The 19,225-nt window shown below is 36.2% G+C and overlaps 1 pseudogene; it reads right to left on the bottom strand.

Moving 5' to 3' along the window:
• Positions 1-4,325: 4,325 nt before the first annotated feature.
• On the bottom strand, positions 4,326-5,810 carry LOC150007387 (annexin A7 pseudogene; annotated as a pseudogene).
• Between the last annotated feature and the right edge of the window lie 13,415 nt (positions 5,811-19,225).

The following is a 19,225-nucleotide window of genomic DNA, read 5'->3' on the forward strand; positions in this document are numbered from 1 at the left end:
AATTTTAAAAAATCAGGAGAGGATTAGGAACCTTTGGGACAACTTTAAATGTACCAACATCTGAATCACAGGGGTGCCAAAAGGAGAAGATAAAGAGCAAGAAATTGAAAACTTATTTGAAAAATAATGAAAGAAAACTCTCCTAATTTGGCAAGTGAAATAGACATACAAGTCTAGGACTCACAGAGAGTCCCAAACAAGTTGGACCAAAAGAGGAACACACCAAGACACATAATCATTTAAATGCTAAAGTTTAAAGATAAAGAAAGAATCTTAAAAGAAACAGGAGAAAAAAAGAGAGTTACCTACAAAGGGTTTCTTTAAGATTATCAGCTGATTTATCAAAAGAAATTTTGCAGGCAAGAAGAGACTGGCAAGAAGTATTTAAAGTAATGAAAAGCAAGGACCTACAAACCAAGTTTACTCTATCCATCAAAGCTATCATTTATAATAAAAGGGCAGATAAAGTGCTTCCCAGATAAGGAAAAACTAAAAGAGTTCATCATCACCAAGCTCTTATTATATGAAATGTTAAAGGGGTTTATTTAAGAAAAAAAATTCCAACTGTGAACATTAAAATGACAACAAACTCATAACTATGAACAAGTGAATCTAAAAAATAAAAATAAAAACAAACAAAGTAAACAATCAGAACAGGAATAGAATCATAAATATGGAGATCATTTGGGGGTTATCAGCAGGGAACATCAGAGGGAGAATAGGGGAAAAGGTATAGGAGTTAAGTAGCATATTGGTAGGTACAAAAGAGACAGGGCGTTTGTCAAGAATAGTATTAGAAATGGAGAAGCCAAAGAACTTATGTGCATGACCCATGGAAATGAACTAAAGTGAGGGATTGCTGGAGGGAAGGGGGGTACTGGGAGGAGTATGGCAAAGGGGGAAAATTGGGACAACTGTAATAGCATAACTAATAAAATATATATTTTAAAGAATAATTATTTTAATAGATTGTCCTGGGACTATTGGATATCCACATGCAAAATAACGAAGGTAGATTGCTATCTCACACCATATTAAAAGTTTATTCAAAACTTTATATGTAAAATATAAAACTATAAAACTTTCAAAAGAAATCATAGGCACAAATCTTTGCTACCTTAGATTAGGCAATGATTTCTCAGACATAACTCCAAAAGCGCAAGCACCAACAATAAATAAAAATAGATAAATTGATTTTATCAAAATTGAGAACTACTGTGCTTCAAAGGACACCTTCAAGAAAGTGGAAAAAAAAGCTGACAAAGGGGAAAAAAACATTTGCAAATCATAGGTCTGGTAAGGGACTTGTATTTAGAATATATGAATATTCTTACAACTCAAGAACAAAATGACAAATAGACCAATTTTAAAAATGGGCAAAGTAGCTCTGGCCTATATGGCTCTGTTGGTTGGAGCATCATCCTGTAACTGAAAGGTTGTGGTTCAATCCTCATTCAAGATACATACCTAGGTAGCAGGTTCAGTCTCCAGTCTAGGCACCAACAATCCAAGTACAGGCACATACATGCCAATTGATGCTTCTCCCATGCACTGATGTTTCTCTTTCTCTTCCTCTCTCTCTATAAAGCAATAAAAAGAAATGTCTTCAGGTAAAGATTTTAAAAAATGATCAAAGTATCTGAATAGACATTTCTCAAATTAATAAATACAAATGGCCAACAAGCACATGAAAAGATGCTCAACATTATTAGCCATTCAGGTAAATACAAATCAAAAATACAATGTGCACAACTTCGTGCCCAACATGATGGCTAGAATAAAAAAGGCAGAAAAATAAAAGTGTCGGTGAAGATGTGGAAACTTTGGACCCCTAAATATTGCTGATGTTAAAATGATGTAACCACTGTGGAAAACAACTTGATAGTTAATTAACTGAAAATTTAACATTGAGTTACCATAAGATCTATAATTTCACTACTAGGTATGTACCCAAGAGACTTGAAAGCATATGTCTATGCAAAAACATATACACAAATGCTCATAGCAGCATTATTCATAATAACCAATAAGTAGAAACAACCCAAATGTTGATCAACTGATGGTTTACTAAACAAAATAAGCTATATTTGTATAATGGAATATTATTCAGCCATAAAAACGAATTAAGTACTAATACATTATACAACATAGGTGAATCGTGAAACATTATATTAAGGAAAGAAAAGACACAAATGACCACATATTGTATGACTCCATTTATATGAGGTCTGGAAAAATTCCAGGCGTTGTTAATATAAAGAGAATGGCTGTGTGACATTGATGTAACCTGGGAGCCAAGGAGAGAGGACTGGAATACACATGCATGAACAAGGACAACTTTACTGTACTAATCAGTGGGGCGGTAGACTTCACTGAGTGATCATGTGTACTGTGTGGCTGTCGCATTCAAAATGACTGAGCAATACAGCAATAAACCTGCATCAAATTTTGTATTAAGCTTGAAAATTTCTCCATCAAAACTATTCAAATGATTCAGAAGTCTTTTGGAGATGATGCAATGAGTGTAGTGCAAATAAAAGTGTGACAAATGCTTCAAAGATGGTCAAGAATCTGTTGAAAGTGATCCATATTCTGGAAGGCCTGCAACAAGCAGGACACCTGAGAATGTTGAATGTATACAGGCTACAATCAACAAAGATCAGAGAACTGTGTGAGGTCCCAAGGTGCCTACTTTGAAAGAGACTGAGGCATCATTGTCCTGTGTACCATGTTTCTTGTATCTTGTATCCTCTTCAAGAAATGTCTCTATTTTTCATATTACATGACTGGATACTTTCTGGACAGACCTTGTATGAAATGTCCAGATTAGGCAACTTCACAGAGAAAACTGTTCAGTCGTTTCCAGGGTTTAGGGACGGGGGGCAATATGGAACGATTGCTAATGGGCACAGAGTCTCTTCTGGGTGTGATTAAAATGTTTCGGAATTAGAGGGTAAGTGTTCATGTTCAAAATGATTTTTAAGAATACCAAAATTAAGTGTCAAGATTTACTAAGTACCAAGATGTTGTAGGAAAATGATACAACATAGTATTTTGCAAAACTGTTTCTCCCTCAACATGCCCTCCTTTCAAAAATATCCCTATTTTGAGTACAGGTTTATAGTAAAAGGATGTATGCTGGTTAAATATTAACCAGCTTCTCCCATTATTTGCCAAGCTAATGTACAGGAATATTGCATGTTGAATGATAAAAACCTTGGATACCACACATTAACTCTGGTACAATATGTATTCTAAGCTTCCCTATTTAAGTAGGAAAGTTCAGTACATTTTTTTTCTGTTTGCATTTCCCTTAGAGACTAAAAACACACACCATGCTTTTCTCAATGTGCAAACAGCTCCAGTGTCCTAATTCAGGAATAAAAATAAGAATAAAAACCCAAATTAAAAACAAAAGTACTGTGATCATTCTCAGGCACTAAATGCTATAAAAGATTTTTGAAGCAAAGCAATTTCTCATACAAAACAGAAACTATATATAGTATGAAAAAAGTATTTCAGATGGCTTAAGTTAAAAATATAGTAAAAATGATAGCCATTAGAAAGCATTCATATACTGTAACATGTTTTCTAGGCTTTTGACAATAATTAGTTGGTAATCAGTTAGAGCCTAATAATGGCCCATTTTTTAGAAAAAGGCAATAGAGATGTTTGTCTTTAAATATGCTCAAAGCCACCCAGAGACACCATGTCAGCTTGGAAGTCCTGATTCTTTAACTCACAGGCCTGGTTCTAATGCAGCTGGATCCATAAGACCTTTATAATAGAGCTCATAAAAGCACACTTAATGTGAGGCGACTAGTTAGAAGAATATACAGTCTTTTAAATTATACCACCATTTTCCACATAAAAGCTTCAGCCAGCTTCTTAATTCATATGATCTTTGGAAGCCATAAAATCATTTCCCAGGGAGAGCTGATGTATATTTGATTGGGATCCTGTTCCTTCTGACCCAGAGTGGGGAAAAGCCAGCCACTCGTAGCACAGCCCAGGAAATATCAAAATCTGCTCAGCTCAGGGAGAAATTTGCTGCCTGAGGAAGACTCATTTGAGCCCTGCAACAGATGTTCTTCCTAAAGACAGAGTTTGTTAAGCTGGCTGGCTAGAGGTTTATTTAATCTTTATCTCTTGATTGCAAACTAAAGAAAACCTTTAGACTTGTCAGTTGCTCGAAGAGGAATGTTTCAGAAATGTTAACAAATACAGGATGCTGTAAATGAAAATGCCAAGAGTATTTAGGCATAAAAATTAAAATTGTTGCCTGATGGAAAATTGGTATATATATATATATATATTTTTTTGAATAGTTTCATTTATTTAAGAAAAATTCCCTCTTACTGGCCCACAATAGCTAGAAGAAGCCTTCGGTAATCCCCACTCGTGTCACTTGCAATCATTGTGTCCAGGGTCTTCTGATACATCTGACAGAACATCTGTTTTATTTGTACAAGATCAATCTCACTTCGAGTCACCACGATCCTGATCAGGGTGGAGTCATCTGTGCCAGCTCCTTTCATAGAATAGTAGAGCCTCTCAGCAAAGAAGGCAGGGCAGTTCAGAGCACACTGCAAGATGGCCTTCAAACCACTTTCATCATTTCCGGAAAACTCACGGCCAACGCTGCTTAACAAATCTCGATTAGCCATCCTGGAATAGGCCTCCATGGTAGCTCTCAGCTGAGGAAAGCTTCTTGTGGCAAGAATCATGTTAAAGCAAGACTCATCTGTCCCCAATCTCCCTTCACCAGCTTGATAGAGACGCTGAGCATCTTCCTGAGCCAACTGGTGGTTAACATTCTGGTTCTCATCACGATTTCCCTGGCACGTGGATACAAGTAAACGTTCAAAATGCCCTGACGTATCTGACCGAATATCCTTTTCAAGGTCTCGTCCAAATTTTGACTGATAACATCTGACAATTTCTTGGATTTCCTGATTGGTTCTTGTGCATAAAATTTCAATCAATACACGTTCCTGAGTTCCTGCTCCCTTCATTGCATTTCGTAAACTCCAGGCATCATAATATGTAGTTGGCATGAACAGAGCAAGGATCAATTCTTTCACATTGCCACTTAACTCTGATTTCAGATCTTTAATTAAATCCTTTCCATACATGGTCTTAAATGCTGCTTTAATTTTTTGTCTTTGATCGTTGGAACCATTGGCCACGACATCCACAATTGCTTGTTCATCTGTCCCAAAACCCTTCATTGCTTTACGAAGAATTTCTGCATCTCTCATAGCATCGAAGTTGGCAGCCGGCCGAATTGTTCCCTGAGTTCCTTGAGTCATCGCAGCAGGTTCACTGCCATAATCCAAAGAAACAGGAGAGGAAACAGGATAGGAAGGAAAGGACTCTGTATTGATCTGACTAGGAAAAGGAGTTTGTCCTCCGGGAAAGCCACCAGGTAGTGGGACCTGTCCTGGGCCACCTCCGTAAGACTGTGAGGGCGGCTGTGGGTAGCCAGAGAAGCCTGCTCCACCTGGTGGGACTCCAAACCCTTGGCCTGGAGGAACTCCAGGATAGGCTGGAGCTCCTCCTGGCTGTGGGGCGCCAGGGTAGCCTCCAGGGGCTGGATAACCACCCGCGGCAGGGTAGCCTCCAGCTCCTGGGTAGCCACTACGTGGTGCTGCTGGGTAGGCACCTCCTCCCATTGTAGGAAAGCCATTCGGATAAGGATACTGACCAGGAGGGGGAAAAGATGATTCCTGACCCACAGGAGGATATCCAGTGAAAGGTGGGTAGCCCATGGTGGGATAGCCGGGGTATGACATTCTGACACCAGGGAACAGTGTCACAGACCAACCCTGTCGGCAGCATGATGGAGCCCGGGGCGGGCCTGGAGAACTGGACTGGGGAACTCAGATGCGGGCGGTGGATTATTTCTTATCCTTCCCTCCATCTACTCCACAGAAGAGCTGCCTTCTTTTTTTTTTCCGTGCCAAGTTTCAAGCCCACTCTTCTCTGATCAAAGGATCTACTGATATAGAGAAAGCATCTTGGAAGGCTGAGCACAACTGCCTGGAATAGTCACCTGGACTAGCCATTTATTTGTCGCAAGAAGGAAGGAAGGAAGGAAGGAAGGAAGGAAGGAAGGAAGGAAGGAAGGAAGGAAGGAAGGAAGAAATTATTTTAAAAAAAAAAAAGGAATAAAGACTGTGATCTTTCAAGAAGAAAGAAGTTCTGTCTCCAGACTGCCTTTAGACATACAACCCAGTATCTATTCCTCCCTGAGTCTCCAGCCTGCCATCCAAATGTGCATTTTTTTTTTTTTTGGAAAATTGGTATATTTAATGAAATTTTTATGTTTTAATAAAACAGTTTTACTTTAAAACTTGGTGAATGGTTGGTGAAATTGGAAGAGCAGAGGACTCATAAATTTTGTATATTAATACCTTAAAAAGGTACCCTGTGTTTAACCTAAAGCCTTCTTTATACTATAGCTATATTATAGGAAATACTAAAGAGTTGAATGAATGGGAAAATATAAAAATAAAATTTTTTGAATTTATCTTCAGTAGTTTAACATATAGACTTATGTACACAGATGAGATCTTACTTTGTGTGTGTTTATCAATCAACTTTTTTTCATAGAATATTGTAATATAGCATTTCCCTTATGTGATTACAAATTTAATGAACATCATTTTAAACTATTTAATGTTCCATCATGTAAATGTACCATAACTTATTAAAATACTTCATTATTGATGAATATTTTAACAATTTTTATTTTGTATTATAAATAACAATTCATTGAACATCTTTTTGGATAAAAGGATTTTATTCATTTCAGTTTCTTGGTTTTAGAAGAGATGAACTGATAAATTGTTAAGTCACCTTAACCTTCATCACAGAACATGAAAATCACCAACTGTTTGTTCTTTTTTTGTTGTTTTTTGTTTTTGGCAGGTATATTAATTTATATTTTTGCATTTAAAAATCATTGAATTTGTACTATAAGCCAAGGAACCAGATTTAATACTGTATTTTTACCTGCAGGTCACTGATGTTTCATAGATTTCTTTGATAATAATTACTCTGCCTTGAATAAGACCACAATAAGAATTACATAAGAAAAAGGGCAATAAGTGATACTCAGGTCTGGTGATTTTTAAGCTACTCTGAAAATCTTTTAATCTTATGTTTTATTGCCATAGAACTTACAACCCTACAGAGGTCTGAGGGCACAGTTTTTCAAGTACAATTTTTCTTGTACCGCTTCCTCATAGAAACTACATTTCTAACTCATTTGAAAATTCACTGTCTGGGGACATGTAGCAGAACATGGACTTTCTTACCTACATGAACAAACAGTTATTTTCTGTTTCAGGGAAAAAATTAAGTGCTAGGTAAGGCTTGCTGTCCTCAGAGGCAATATTGGTGTACTGAGACAATTTTAGCCATCTGACTCCTGAGTGTTTGGCCAGCAGCTGTGGCCAAAATTGATCATTGTGCCTGGTTAAATTTAGCTCTCTCTGACATCACACATCATAGAGGAAACCAGCTCCACACATTTTTCTTCAAGCAGAGTGGAGAATTCATACAGATGATTCAGTCTCAAGGAATGAAAATGACAAAGAACACTGCAAACTGGAAAACAAAAATCTCTTCAAGTTTGTTGGCTAAAGAGACAATAGAAAACTCCCAAGTGTAACCAAGAGATGGGACTTCTGTGGTTAGAGGCAAGGAGCCATCTGTGGCACCATCAGGAAGTAAAGAAGAGACTACAGAGCAAGGCCCGTTACGTCTGTTTACCAAGTTCTGTAGGTTTCACCACCTATCATGAGTATTTTCGTGGAAACTAGATAAATAACATGCGTCACTGTGGCTACTTCGCTTTATTGTAAGTAGAATGAAGAGTTTTATGACCTGAAGATATAATGCAGATGTATGGATCTTTCCAAGCAATTATTATACAAAAGAAGAAAGAAATTAAAATATATTCTACCAAAGGCTGATTTTTAAAAAATCAAACAGAAAAACATTTCTAAGTATGCAGATGTTTCCCAACTGTTCCCAGAGACACCCGTGTGGCTGTGACACCCTCTGTATCAGTTCTCCATGTTTTTTTGTTTTTCTGTGTGGGTTTTGGGTTTTTGTTTGTTTGTTTGTTCATTTGTTTTTGGTAGGCAAAAGAGACCAAACCTCTCCTACATCTATCCCCAGCTCAGAGGCACTACTTAGGAACTCTAGTCCTCCAAGATTTAAGATCTCTTTGTCTCAGTCGCACACCATAGTCTTGTGCTGCAGGCATCTAAAGGAGAGAGAAATGAGGGAAGAGGACTTCTACTGTCTCCTTATTCCACCTTCCTCTGATCTTTGTTTATCAACGTCTGTTGATTGAGGAGGTGATATCTTTCTTCCACTCACTAAGTTTCGATGAATCTTATTTCTCCTTATCCTCTCTTCTTTGGGACCTTAAGTTATTCAAGAGGATGTTACCATGCTAGGACTGGTGTGTATAGGGAAGACATAATGTAGTATGCATAATGTGAAACAAGCCTATGCACTATTTATCTGAGCAGTTAGTCTTATCTAACTAGTATATTTAATTTAGAAGGCATTGTCTATCTGGCTCAGAAAGTTTGGTACAAGTCCAACCTTCCCCCTCTCTCTTATCCCTATTCCACCCTGCTCCCTTCCTATACAGTTTGCTGTTTTTTGTACTCCAAAGAAAGATCCTTGTGACTTTTCCCACTTCTGTATTTGTCCCAGACTCTGACAAAGTTAAATTGTTGGCCTGAGAGTGTTGTCAAGGGGTACAGTGATCATAGTGCTCAGTGATGTGACTGTTTAAGAAAAAGGGAGAAAACTCAAGGGCAGGGACCACAGTGTATAATGGAAAGGGAAATGGCTTTGGAACCAGTTACCACTGGGTCAAAATCCTGGCTGTGTGGACAATTCTTTTAACCTTGATGAATATCAGTTTTCTCATTTCTAAAATGCACCTAAAAACACCCATTGCAAAGAACTTCTGAATACACTAAACAAACTAATGTATGTAAAATGACTGATAGATTATAGACTATCAACCTCAGAGTCAGTTTCTTTCTCTTCCCTTTAGTTTTATTTCTCCTACCCTCCAGGTTCTCTTTCATTGAGTATCTGATGCATAGACAAAACTTAATAAATTGCCATTGACTGAATGAATTGGTATGAACATGCTAGTATGATCATGTTTGCAAAGTATGTAGAATGAAATCTCTTTTGTAGCCAGCCCAAATTCTTGCTAGACAGAGCAACTTCCTTAGGACTTCAGAATTATCCAGATGGATAGTGAGTGTGATACAGGATAGATCAATGGTATCATTGTCTTCTATGTACATCAATATATATGAGCCCTGGCTGGTTTAGCTCAGTGGATTGAGCGTCGGCCTGCGAACTAAGTGTCGCTGGTTCTATCTTCCAGTCAGGGTACATCAGAGAAGGAAAACTCTGACTCCAAAAAACCTCCGCTGCCTTGCGGCATACCTCTTCAGGGGAAAGGCTAAGGGAGTAAACCCCGACAGAAAATCCGGAGCCGGAGTCCCTAAGGCGGTTTGACGTTGTAGTCAACACCGGCAACTCCTGCGGCGCACCTGAACCCAAGCTGTATCGACTCCGTCTTTCCCTTGGACCTTTCAGCTGCAAAGAGAGGGGGGGGTCTGCTGCATGGGCAACAGCAGACCCTCCATATTACCCTGCCCAGGCTCTGTAGCTTCAGCGTCATCGCAAGATGTCGATTCAACACGGGAGGAGACAGATACCATGTCACTCCCGAGTCGGACTGCACAGCCATTCTCGGCGATGCAGATAGACTCTTAAGAAGCTACACCATCGTCTCTCGAGACGGACGGCTGCCGACGACGACGACGACATCAATATATAGAACTCTGCACATCAAGTAGGTATTTATGTCAGGTAGATTTGTACAAATCTCCTATTTCTAGGAGAGAGTTCCCCACATTATACTCTTCTGTACTTACTAGAAAGGTCTAAAATAGTTGGGGCTCTGCCATCCTCTCCATCTCATTTCCCACCATCCCCTTCCCTTCCAGTACTCCAGCAACTTCTAAAAATGCATATTTTTAAATAGTTAAAAAGTACTGCTACCCCCTCAGTTATTCTGTGTGAGTCCTTCCCTTCATTAGAGTCATCCTTCCTTTAATCCTGCAATCCACAATCTATTAATTTATCCTTTAGTTTAACTGTTACTTCTGGGAAGCCTTTCCTATTCCCACCATCTCACCACACCCTCATGGTTATTTGGACTTTTCCTTTTCCATCTACCACATATGTAATTTTAGTCTCTGCTAGTTTGTTTACTGTCTTCCCTTCTAATTTCTCATCTTCATGAGATATAATTCACAATTTTAAAAAATTTCTTCCGTATTCCTGTAGGACGGCATAGTTCCTGGCACATAGTAAGTGCTTTAAAAATATTTGTTGAAGGAATGAATGAAAAGGAGAAAGTATTTCACTAATTTTCATTTGCTTTTCAAATAATACTTCTCTCAGTAGGAAACAGTTGGATACCTTTCCCACAGTCATTTTATATAATTTTGGAAACTTGAAAATGATTTTATTCCCACCTGAATCTCTGGCATTTAACATTGTTAAAACCAGTTTCTTGTAATAAAATATAACTAAACTTCCACTGGGAAAATACAGGAAATACAGGAAGAAATACCTTTTTGAAACAGGCAAGCTCTGTGGGTCATTCACTTCTAATGTGTAGCAAAAGGAACTTTATTTATTGGCCCCAATTTCATTAACATCTATCCATGGTTTTTCAAAAGGATACAACCACACACCTCTCATTTCCTTCTTAGAATCTTTTGTGATGTTGTAGGTGCTGGTATACTCCTTCAGCAAGTACAAAATGATTCATAAGATACATAACATCACAGAAGGTTTGACAAAGAGAACAAAAGGTAACCAGAGTACAATTGCTTGAATGGTGTTACTAGGTTACTATCCAGAAAATCTCCCACGTTATCTTGGCTTCTGGTGTTTCCAATTCCATTTAGCAAGGGTTAGAGCTACCTTGATGTGTCTAACCCTGTAATTTATTAAGAGCCTGGATAGAAAGATGGCTATTTATAACAACGGGAAACCGTTTCTTTAAAAAAAAAAAAAAAAAAAAAAAAAACAACAAAAAACTACAGCTAGAAAAATGGACCAAATTATTGGGAAGGACAGTAGCAGGAAGCTTTGACTGACTTATTTTTATTAAAATTCCTTTTCTTAGTATCTGACTGCATGCAACTTTTCACAAGATTTATTCTCCAATATAAATTGGTAAATTGGTCCCTACTTATGGCATTAACATTTTGACTTGTTAGACACATATTCTGATGCTAAATGTTGTCTTTTAGCACAGATGGGAGAAAATTGGATGGAGAGTATGACTTTCAGTTATTCAAGTTCACCACTTCCTGTTTATGAAAATGGAATAACAGCAACATTGCTTTCCTAGAAATGCAAAAAGAACAATCCACAGACCATAGAACATGAACACTGAGTGAGATCATTGGGACATAAGAAATAGCTGTGGACTTTAATCTCTATTTAAGCCTAACAGCTGTCGGAAGGAAGGAAGGAAGGAAGGAAGGAAGGAAGGAAGGAAGGAAGGAAGGAAAGAAAAAGAAAGGAAAGGAAAGGAAAGGAAAGCAAAATAAATATTTAAGCAGCTAATATAAACCGAGGATAGTGCTGGGAGTGAGGGGAAAGGGGAATGACAGTCATGGAAAACAATACAAGGTACTAAACTCTGGGAGTTAAACCCCAAAAATAAAAATTCACAATAATATTGGACAAGGGATTTCCTATATAAACAAAGTAATAAAATAACACAAAGAGGAAATTCTAATGCTTCCTGTAGGAGTCAAGAGAGGCTTTAGAGAGGAGATAGCCCTTGAATAGTTGTTCATGATGGATGCGTATTTCCCCACCAAAATCTCCAACAGAGTACTGAGGCAATCATTGCATTACTGAGTAGAAAATTAGTGAAGGAAAATAAAACACATCTGAGAACAGATTGCTATTATTAATTATCTTGAACAAAATAAACCCTTCATAGTAGATATTAGGTTCACATAACTCCAAGATAATATTAACCACCACAACAATTCCTAGTGCTGCTATTGCTAACATTCATTCACAATCTTTTATTTAAGATTATATGTTAAATATTCAGGATTTATAGCACATATTACTAGGTACAACTCTCAGTTAATTTCTACTGCTAGGCAATGAAATTATTACTTCCACCTTACAGAGGAAAAGTTTGAGATGAGAGCCCTGGCTGGTGTGGCTCAGTTGGTTGAGCATCATCCCACAAAGCAATGGGTTACTGGTTCGATTCTGGTCAGGACACATTTTTTGAATTGCACTCAGGTCCCCAGTTGTGGGTCCCCAGTTAGGGCACGGGCTAGAGGCAAACGATCAATGTTTCTCTCCCTTTCTCCCTTCTTCCCCTCTCTTTAAAAATAAGATCTTTACAATTTTTTTGAGACAAGAGAGGTTAAATAAATTGTCTATGGTTCTGCAGTCAGTAGTGGTTGGAAGGAGGACTCGAATTAGAGTCTGTCTGACTTCAAGGTGTGTTTTCTACTCTTTTAATCCAGAGACATATTTGAGAAAGTCTAGAAAGCATGAGAGAGATAAGATGACCAATTTTTTTCAATTCGTGGAAGCAAGAGGCAGAAGTAGAATGTGCATGAAATGGTAAACATGATTCTTTTAATTTGGAAAACGCACATATCAGAAATCCATAAGATAATGAAACAAACCCTTGCACTCATCACCAGCCTTAAACAAATATCATCATTTTGCCAATCCTACTTTATCTCCCCTTTAACTTTTTTTTTCACTTGAGTGTTAAAATGCAAATCAATGTTATCAAATCCTTTTGTTTTCCTCTTGTAAATACTCCACTATACATTTCTATCTGATAAGGATATTTTTCCTCTATTGTCATTGCCATATTTGAAAAGCATTATTCTCTTTAAATAGAAGATACGATACCATTGACTATTTTTAAAATTAAAATGTGACCTCTATAGGAATAAAACAACAACAAAAATTAGATCTACTGTTTAGACAAGTTAAGTCATGTTGACATAATTAATCAAATTACATGCAAACAAAATGATTCTGAATGATCAGCTTTGGTCATTTTAGACACAGAACAACATACTCCATGGGTACAAGGAAGCAGAAACCCTTCAGTGGCCCACAGTGAAGGAGAGCACGAGTGGAACAATGAGATACAGCTTAAAAATGTGTCTCATGAAAATACATAGGAAAAAATTTAAAAACGTGTTTTTTAAAGTTCATTGGACAAGAAAAAAATATGCAAATACAAAGAAATTAGTGCCAGAAAACATAGATAGGAGTATTCATTCAGCTATGTTTGAAAAAAAGAACTAAAGAGCAGGAATAAACTTAGTAAGACATCTATTCTAGTCAACACCAATATCGAGTATACATGTGCCATTTTGGAAAGCAAGTTGCCTTCCCCTTTTCAAAACCTTTCATCTAGAATGCCTATCTCATGCTCACCCCAACCCCAACTCTCTATACCAAAGGCTTAAGTTAATCAAGGAGCCTAAGTGTAGCAAATATAATAGAGCCATGGTAAAAGTAATACTTGGTTAAAAGGTTTACTGGCTCAATTTAAGAACAAAAAAATGTTAAGCATAAGCATAACCTTGTTAGAATATTACAATAGAGTTTTGATGAAGGAGAATCGAGGCTGGGTTTATAAAAGTCTAGATGAATTGGACTGGAAAGAAAACAAAAATTTAAAACAAAACAAAGCCAAAGGAAAAAAAAAATATGTATCTGATTAGTAATTGCTTGACAACAGCTCCATTGGCTGCTAAAATCCCAGAATCATTTTCCTCCAGTGATCTATCTTCTCAAGTCATGCTACCCTTGAAAGGCCCTCAGTTAAAATCAGCTCCTACAGATGTTTGCTGACTCAGGTCAAGAAAGGCCAGCTAAGCACAACTGAGAACTCACCTGGTTGAAGGAGCCATGAGCTGGTCAGTTCACCTCTGAAGTGAGAGAAAGAACAGTTCATTTCTTCTCTAATTAGATGCTAGCAAACTAAATGAGTAGATCCATAGGTATAGGCTATCATTTTACCAGCTGAATGAGAAAACGAGAGATGACAGAGATATGATTCTTCAGCAGATTGACTACAGCTGCCAAATTGCAGATTCAGGCAGCCCAAGACAACTAGATAAGAGAATTATGTGTGTTAGACCTAGAGTTTTCCTAAAACATGTTTTTAAATATCTTATGCTGTCAAGCAACAGGTGTATTGGGGTATATGCTAATAAATTAGTCTTTCTAACTGAATTGAGCTAATGAAAGAGCACGGAAAGGATGGATTCATTTAAGGTTCATGACTCTGACTTCTTTTTGCCTCAGTTTATTAATCTGTAAAATAAGTGAGAGGAACTAATATCTCTCTAAAGGTACCTTCTAGTATTGAACTAAAAATAACATAAATAAGAAAATGCATTTTAAAATTAAAAATGCAAAGTATAATTTTTACTATCAATGATTTTCCTTTTTAAGCTATTTTTTATGTCTTATGTTTTATTTCTGCCTTTGTAGAATGGGAATGATTAACACATAAACACAAAGGAAAATTGGTTAGATCTAATAGTTAATACAGAATTAAATATTAACCTACAAAAGTGCTTAACTCTTTTAGATCAATAATATTCCAAGTAATAACCTCAAAGAGAACATGTAGTTAATGAACAAAACAAACTGTAATTTAAAAAAATAAATATTTTGCAAGCTTTTTGGCTCTAGTATTTACAGTCTTCTTTGTGGATATCAGGGAAAGGATGCAGCATAAGAAATTGTTGTACACATCACATGTTGATTTCAGGCTCCAGTGAAGAATGTGATTACAGTTTGACTCACAAATTGTTGATAGAAAAAATTGTTTCCTATTTTATTTGGTAATTTTTATTGAGTAAAAATTTCATGGAGGCAAGAAGTATTAATTTTTCATCTTTTATACTTTATTCCTCCTCATTCTGTTCTTATATATTTGTATTAGAGGATGATAGGATGCAGGATGATGAAAGGAGAGCTTTATTAAAAGACAATTATATTTTTTCTGGCTAATTTTCAATCTACATCTAAAATCCTAGGAAAAAAGACAAGTCTGTGAAAATACTCCTTAGTAGATATTAGTTTACACCGTCATTTCCAAAACAGCACAGTGATTCAATGTGTTTATTCTGAAATCAGACTTTCTGAGTTAGACCTTCTGCTCCATCACTTACTAGGTATGTGACAGAGGAAAAATTATTTAACTGTTCCATCTCCATAATCTGATCATAGAGTGGGAATAATGTCCATTTGTTGTGAAGGTTCAATGGGTTAATACATATGAACTAGTTAGAACAATTTAATAATTGCTCAATAAGTTTTAGATATTATTTCCAGATATATTGAATATTTTTTAAAAAACCCTTTGTTTTATGTGAAAGGTACTTTAATTTTTTCTTTCCTATGTTTGAAAATAAGAGATACTTAAAGTAAAGGGGGGGGAGGAGATTATACTAGCGGCAGAATAAACAGATTTTAAATTTGACTTAGAATTAAAATGGAAGACACCTGATGAGGGAAGGTCCAATCATGCCAGAAGATAGAATTGCCCATTAAACTTGAACTATTGCTAACAGAGGCCACCATGGAAAAGCAGGATCCTGCAGGCATTGTTATAGACACTATCCTTTTGGAGGATGGGCCCAGGGATACAGGTCATAACTATCTGGTTTTTATTCTCTGTAACTCAGTGAGGTCTTCTTGGAAACGTAAGCACTACGAAATTAGTCAAGAAGGACATAATCTCTACCATGTTCATTAAAGTGGCCATTGTACTTTTGTGTATAATCATTAAAAAAAAAAAAACAACAAGAAATGACCTAAATGTCTCATGGGGAATATCTAATCAATAAAATATCATACCATTATAAAATCATACATATAATAATTAGCCATATGGAAAATAAGATTTAATATTAAGAGAAAAAAATGGCTTGAAAGTATGTATATTTTATTACTGAAGCTTTTTGAAAACATATTTATAAATACTTTATGTAACTATATAATTATAGGCACTAAGGGAACTGGGAGACAACAATTTGCATTTGCCTGGAGCAACCATGAGTAAAATTTTTTTGTGATGTTCTATATTGATGTTTAAAGAATAAATACAAAATTAAAACACAAATACATATGAAGTACAATGCTAAAACTAATCAAGCAAGTTATGTTTTAACAAACTGGAAGTTTAAATTACTATTGGAGTTTATTAATTCATAGAGGATTTTTTACTACCTTTCTGCTGGTTCTGACACTACTACTAAAACAATGTACATTTCACATCTGTGATAGAAACCTAGTATGTAATAACTTGGCAGGTTTGAGGAGGGAAAACATTTTGTTCTTTTTTCATTTAAGAAGTAAATGGGTTGAATGGTCCCAGCTGGGTATTGGAAGCGTGAGGGGGATCATAAATTAAATAATTGTCTAACCACTATACTGTACACCTAAAACAAATATAAAATTATATCAAATGTAAACTGTAATTTTAAAATAAAAATTAATTAATTTTAAAAAACATTGTGTAAGTTTAATGTGTAAAATTGACACACTTAATAAATTGCCAAATAGTAAAAATACAAGTAAATGGAACATAGTTAAATGTTCAACAGTTAATTACTGGAAAGAGTGGGAGAGTAGAAACCAACCTGTACTGAATATCTACTAGGCAATATGTAGGCTTTTAAAAAATATATGACTTCTTATTGAAAATACTACAAGAAAATTATGATTGATAGTACAAAAATACAAGAATTTGTCCAGTACTACTGTGGTCAGGCACCAGGCTAGCTTCTAGGATTTCCATTAAACCACAAATGCAGACTGGAAAGGATATGTGTGCAGTCTTGAGTAGATCATAAATTCTCTTGTTACTGACTTCAGCAGGAGATTTCAACCTCATGCTCAGAAACATAACCCCACAAAGCACACCTTAGCTGAGCAGACCCAAGAATTGGACCAGCTACTCCATGAGAGAAGCCAGCAAAGAATCACATGAGATCAAGTGACCTTCTCTCAATGCCAAGGGAATCATAAAGGCAAACAGACACTATCCTTGGGAAGGAACAATTGAAGGAGAAGCCACCATGAAAAGAACTTGAACTTAGAATTAATGGGAACATTTACCTCAAAAAGAGATCGGAAATCAAAACAGACTGCTTAAAGTGGAGGAGGCAGTAAAATCATTAGCTAGCAATACTTATTTATTTTCTTGCTACCCAGAGTAGTAATGTAGGAGTGGGGAGAGGAGAGCTTGAGTTCAGGAACATTAGATAGGTGATAGAAAATGTGGCTAGTTTCTTTGCTAAAGTAAGCAGGATATGAATACCTTTCTACATTATAGTCTCCCTTAAAGCAAAAATTACATTCCATTCTTCCTTTTATTCCACATTAGAAATTAGCACTGTTGTGCCTGTTAGTTACATAAGAAATGGAACTGTATAAATAAATCCTAAGAGTTGAAGGGATTATAGAAGTGTCCTAATCCATCATTCTGATTTCAGGTACACTCATATAATTCAGCACAGAAACCTTTTTTCTTGGGGATCTGGAGTATTTATAGAGGGATTTGTTCTTGGCCTCTTAACATGAGAAGGCAGAACTAGTCATTCTCTCCACCAGGCCTACATTTCTTTTTCTTTTATTTCTTCCTTTCATTTTGACTTGCAGATTTTATTTTATTTTTTTAACTTACTGCTAAATTTCTGCCCTTTACTCCCCACCTCTCATACTAGCTTATACTTTCAACTAAAAAAATACCAGTCTTTTTGAATAATTAAAAACAAACATTAGATCAAAATAGCAAAAGGATATTTTAATCAAGAAAAAGTTATAAGGAGGTTAAATTGTCACCACTCTTATTTTTCTAAAATAACTTTACATTTTTTTCTCTAATAAGAGGTATCTTCAGAATACATTTTAAGTATTTGAATCCTAATATACTAGCACAATCAATTTTGTATATTGATCAAACTATAAAACACACCATATACACAATTTTCCAGCTTCTCCAAGTTTTGGTTTGCTTTTTTTCTCCTTTGTCTCATTTATTTTCTGGTTTGTTTGTTTGTTTTAAGAGAAGGAAGAGCCTTTTCTAGTTACATCTGCTTTAGGAATATTTATTTGGAGTGAAATAAGAATGACTTGTAATTACAGTTTAATGTCTCAAAATAGCAAACTGGGCCAAACTTCTTAACCAAATGCAGATTTGGTTGCGATTCCAGAGTTACTTCTAAGACAAAGCCTTGGAAAGTCTGAACCATTGCTTATCTTTAATTTATGGTTCTCTGCTAAGGGCAGCACTAAACTGATTGCTCACCAGGTTAAAATTTTGGCTTAGAAAAGTTGTACATCACAGAGTGGACTTCAAGACATTCACATGGTGTTCTTTTTCTTAGTTGTGGCATCTGTTTCTCTCAGCTAAAACTTCTCTCATTTAGGTGTATCCAGTCCTGATTGAAGGAGCTGCCTACAAAAGTGATCTAAAATAAAGACTGTTGGATGAGCTCTCCTGAGATTTCTTAGCTCTTTTATTTCCTTCTTTCTTATTTTGGACTCAAAAAATATTGTTTATGGCCTCCCACCAGAAATGATCTGGAACATTTCAGCATTCTAATCTGCACAATTTAAAATATGCATACTTGTATATCTCCAACTTTAGAGTAAAATATCTTGATGTAGCAGTATGTTTTTCTCAAGTTTTCTCAAACATCCATACCTTTGGCAGTTCAAGTAAAGAATTTTACCACTCTTATAATATCATGAGTGTCAGAGTCAAACTATGCCTAAAGTCTGCCCTGTCTCTGTATTTTTCCATTACATTAGTCAACTAAAGGAGACAGGGCAGACTTCAGGCATAGTCCAAAAGCAGATTAAAATGTAGCAGCCCTAATCTCTGTAGTGATCAGAGGTTATCTAAATTAACTCTTAGAACAACATTTTGACCAGTCTCCCAGTATATAATCTTGACCTCTTCAAAATTCTTTTACATTACCCCCCAGGGAGTTGATGATCACTGCCTTCATTGGGGAGGGAATGGCACAAAATAAAGCCTCAGTAGACATCGGTAAGATTCCTATTT

The sequence above is a fragment of the Furipterus horrens genome, unplaced genomic scaffold, assembly GCF_987537825.1.
Source record: "Furipterus horrens unplaced genomic scaffold, mFurHor1.1.pri manual_scaffold_6, whole genome shotgun sequence".
Lineage (NCBI taxonomy): Eukaryota > Metazoa > Chordata > Mammalia > Chiroptera > Furipteridae > Furipterus > Furipterus horrens.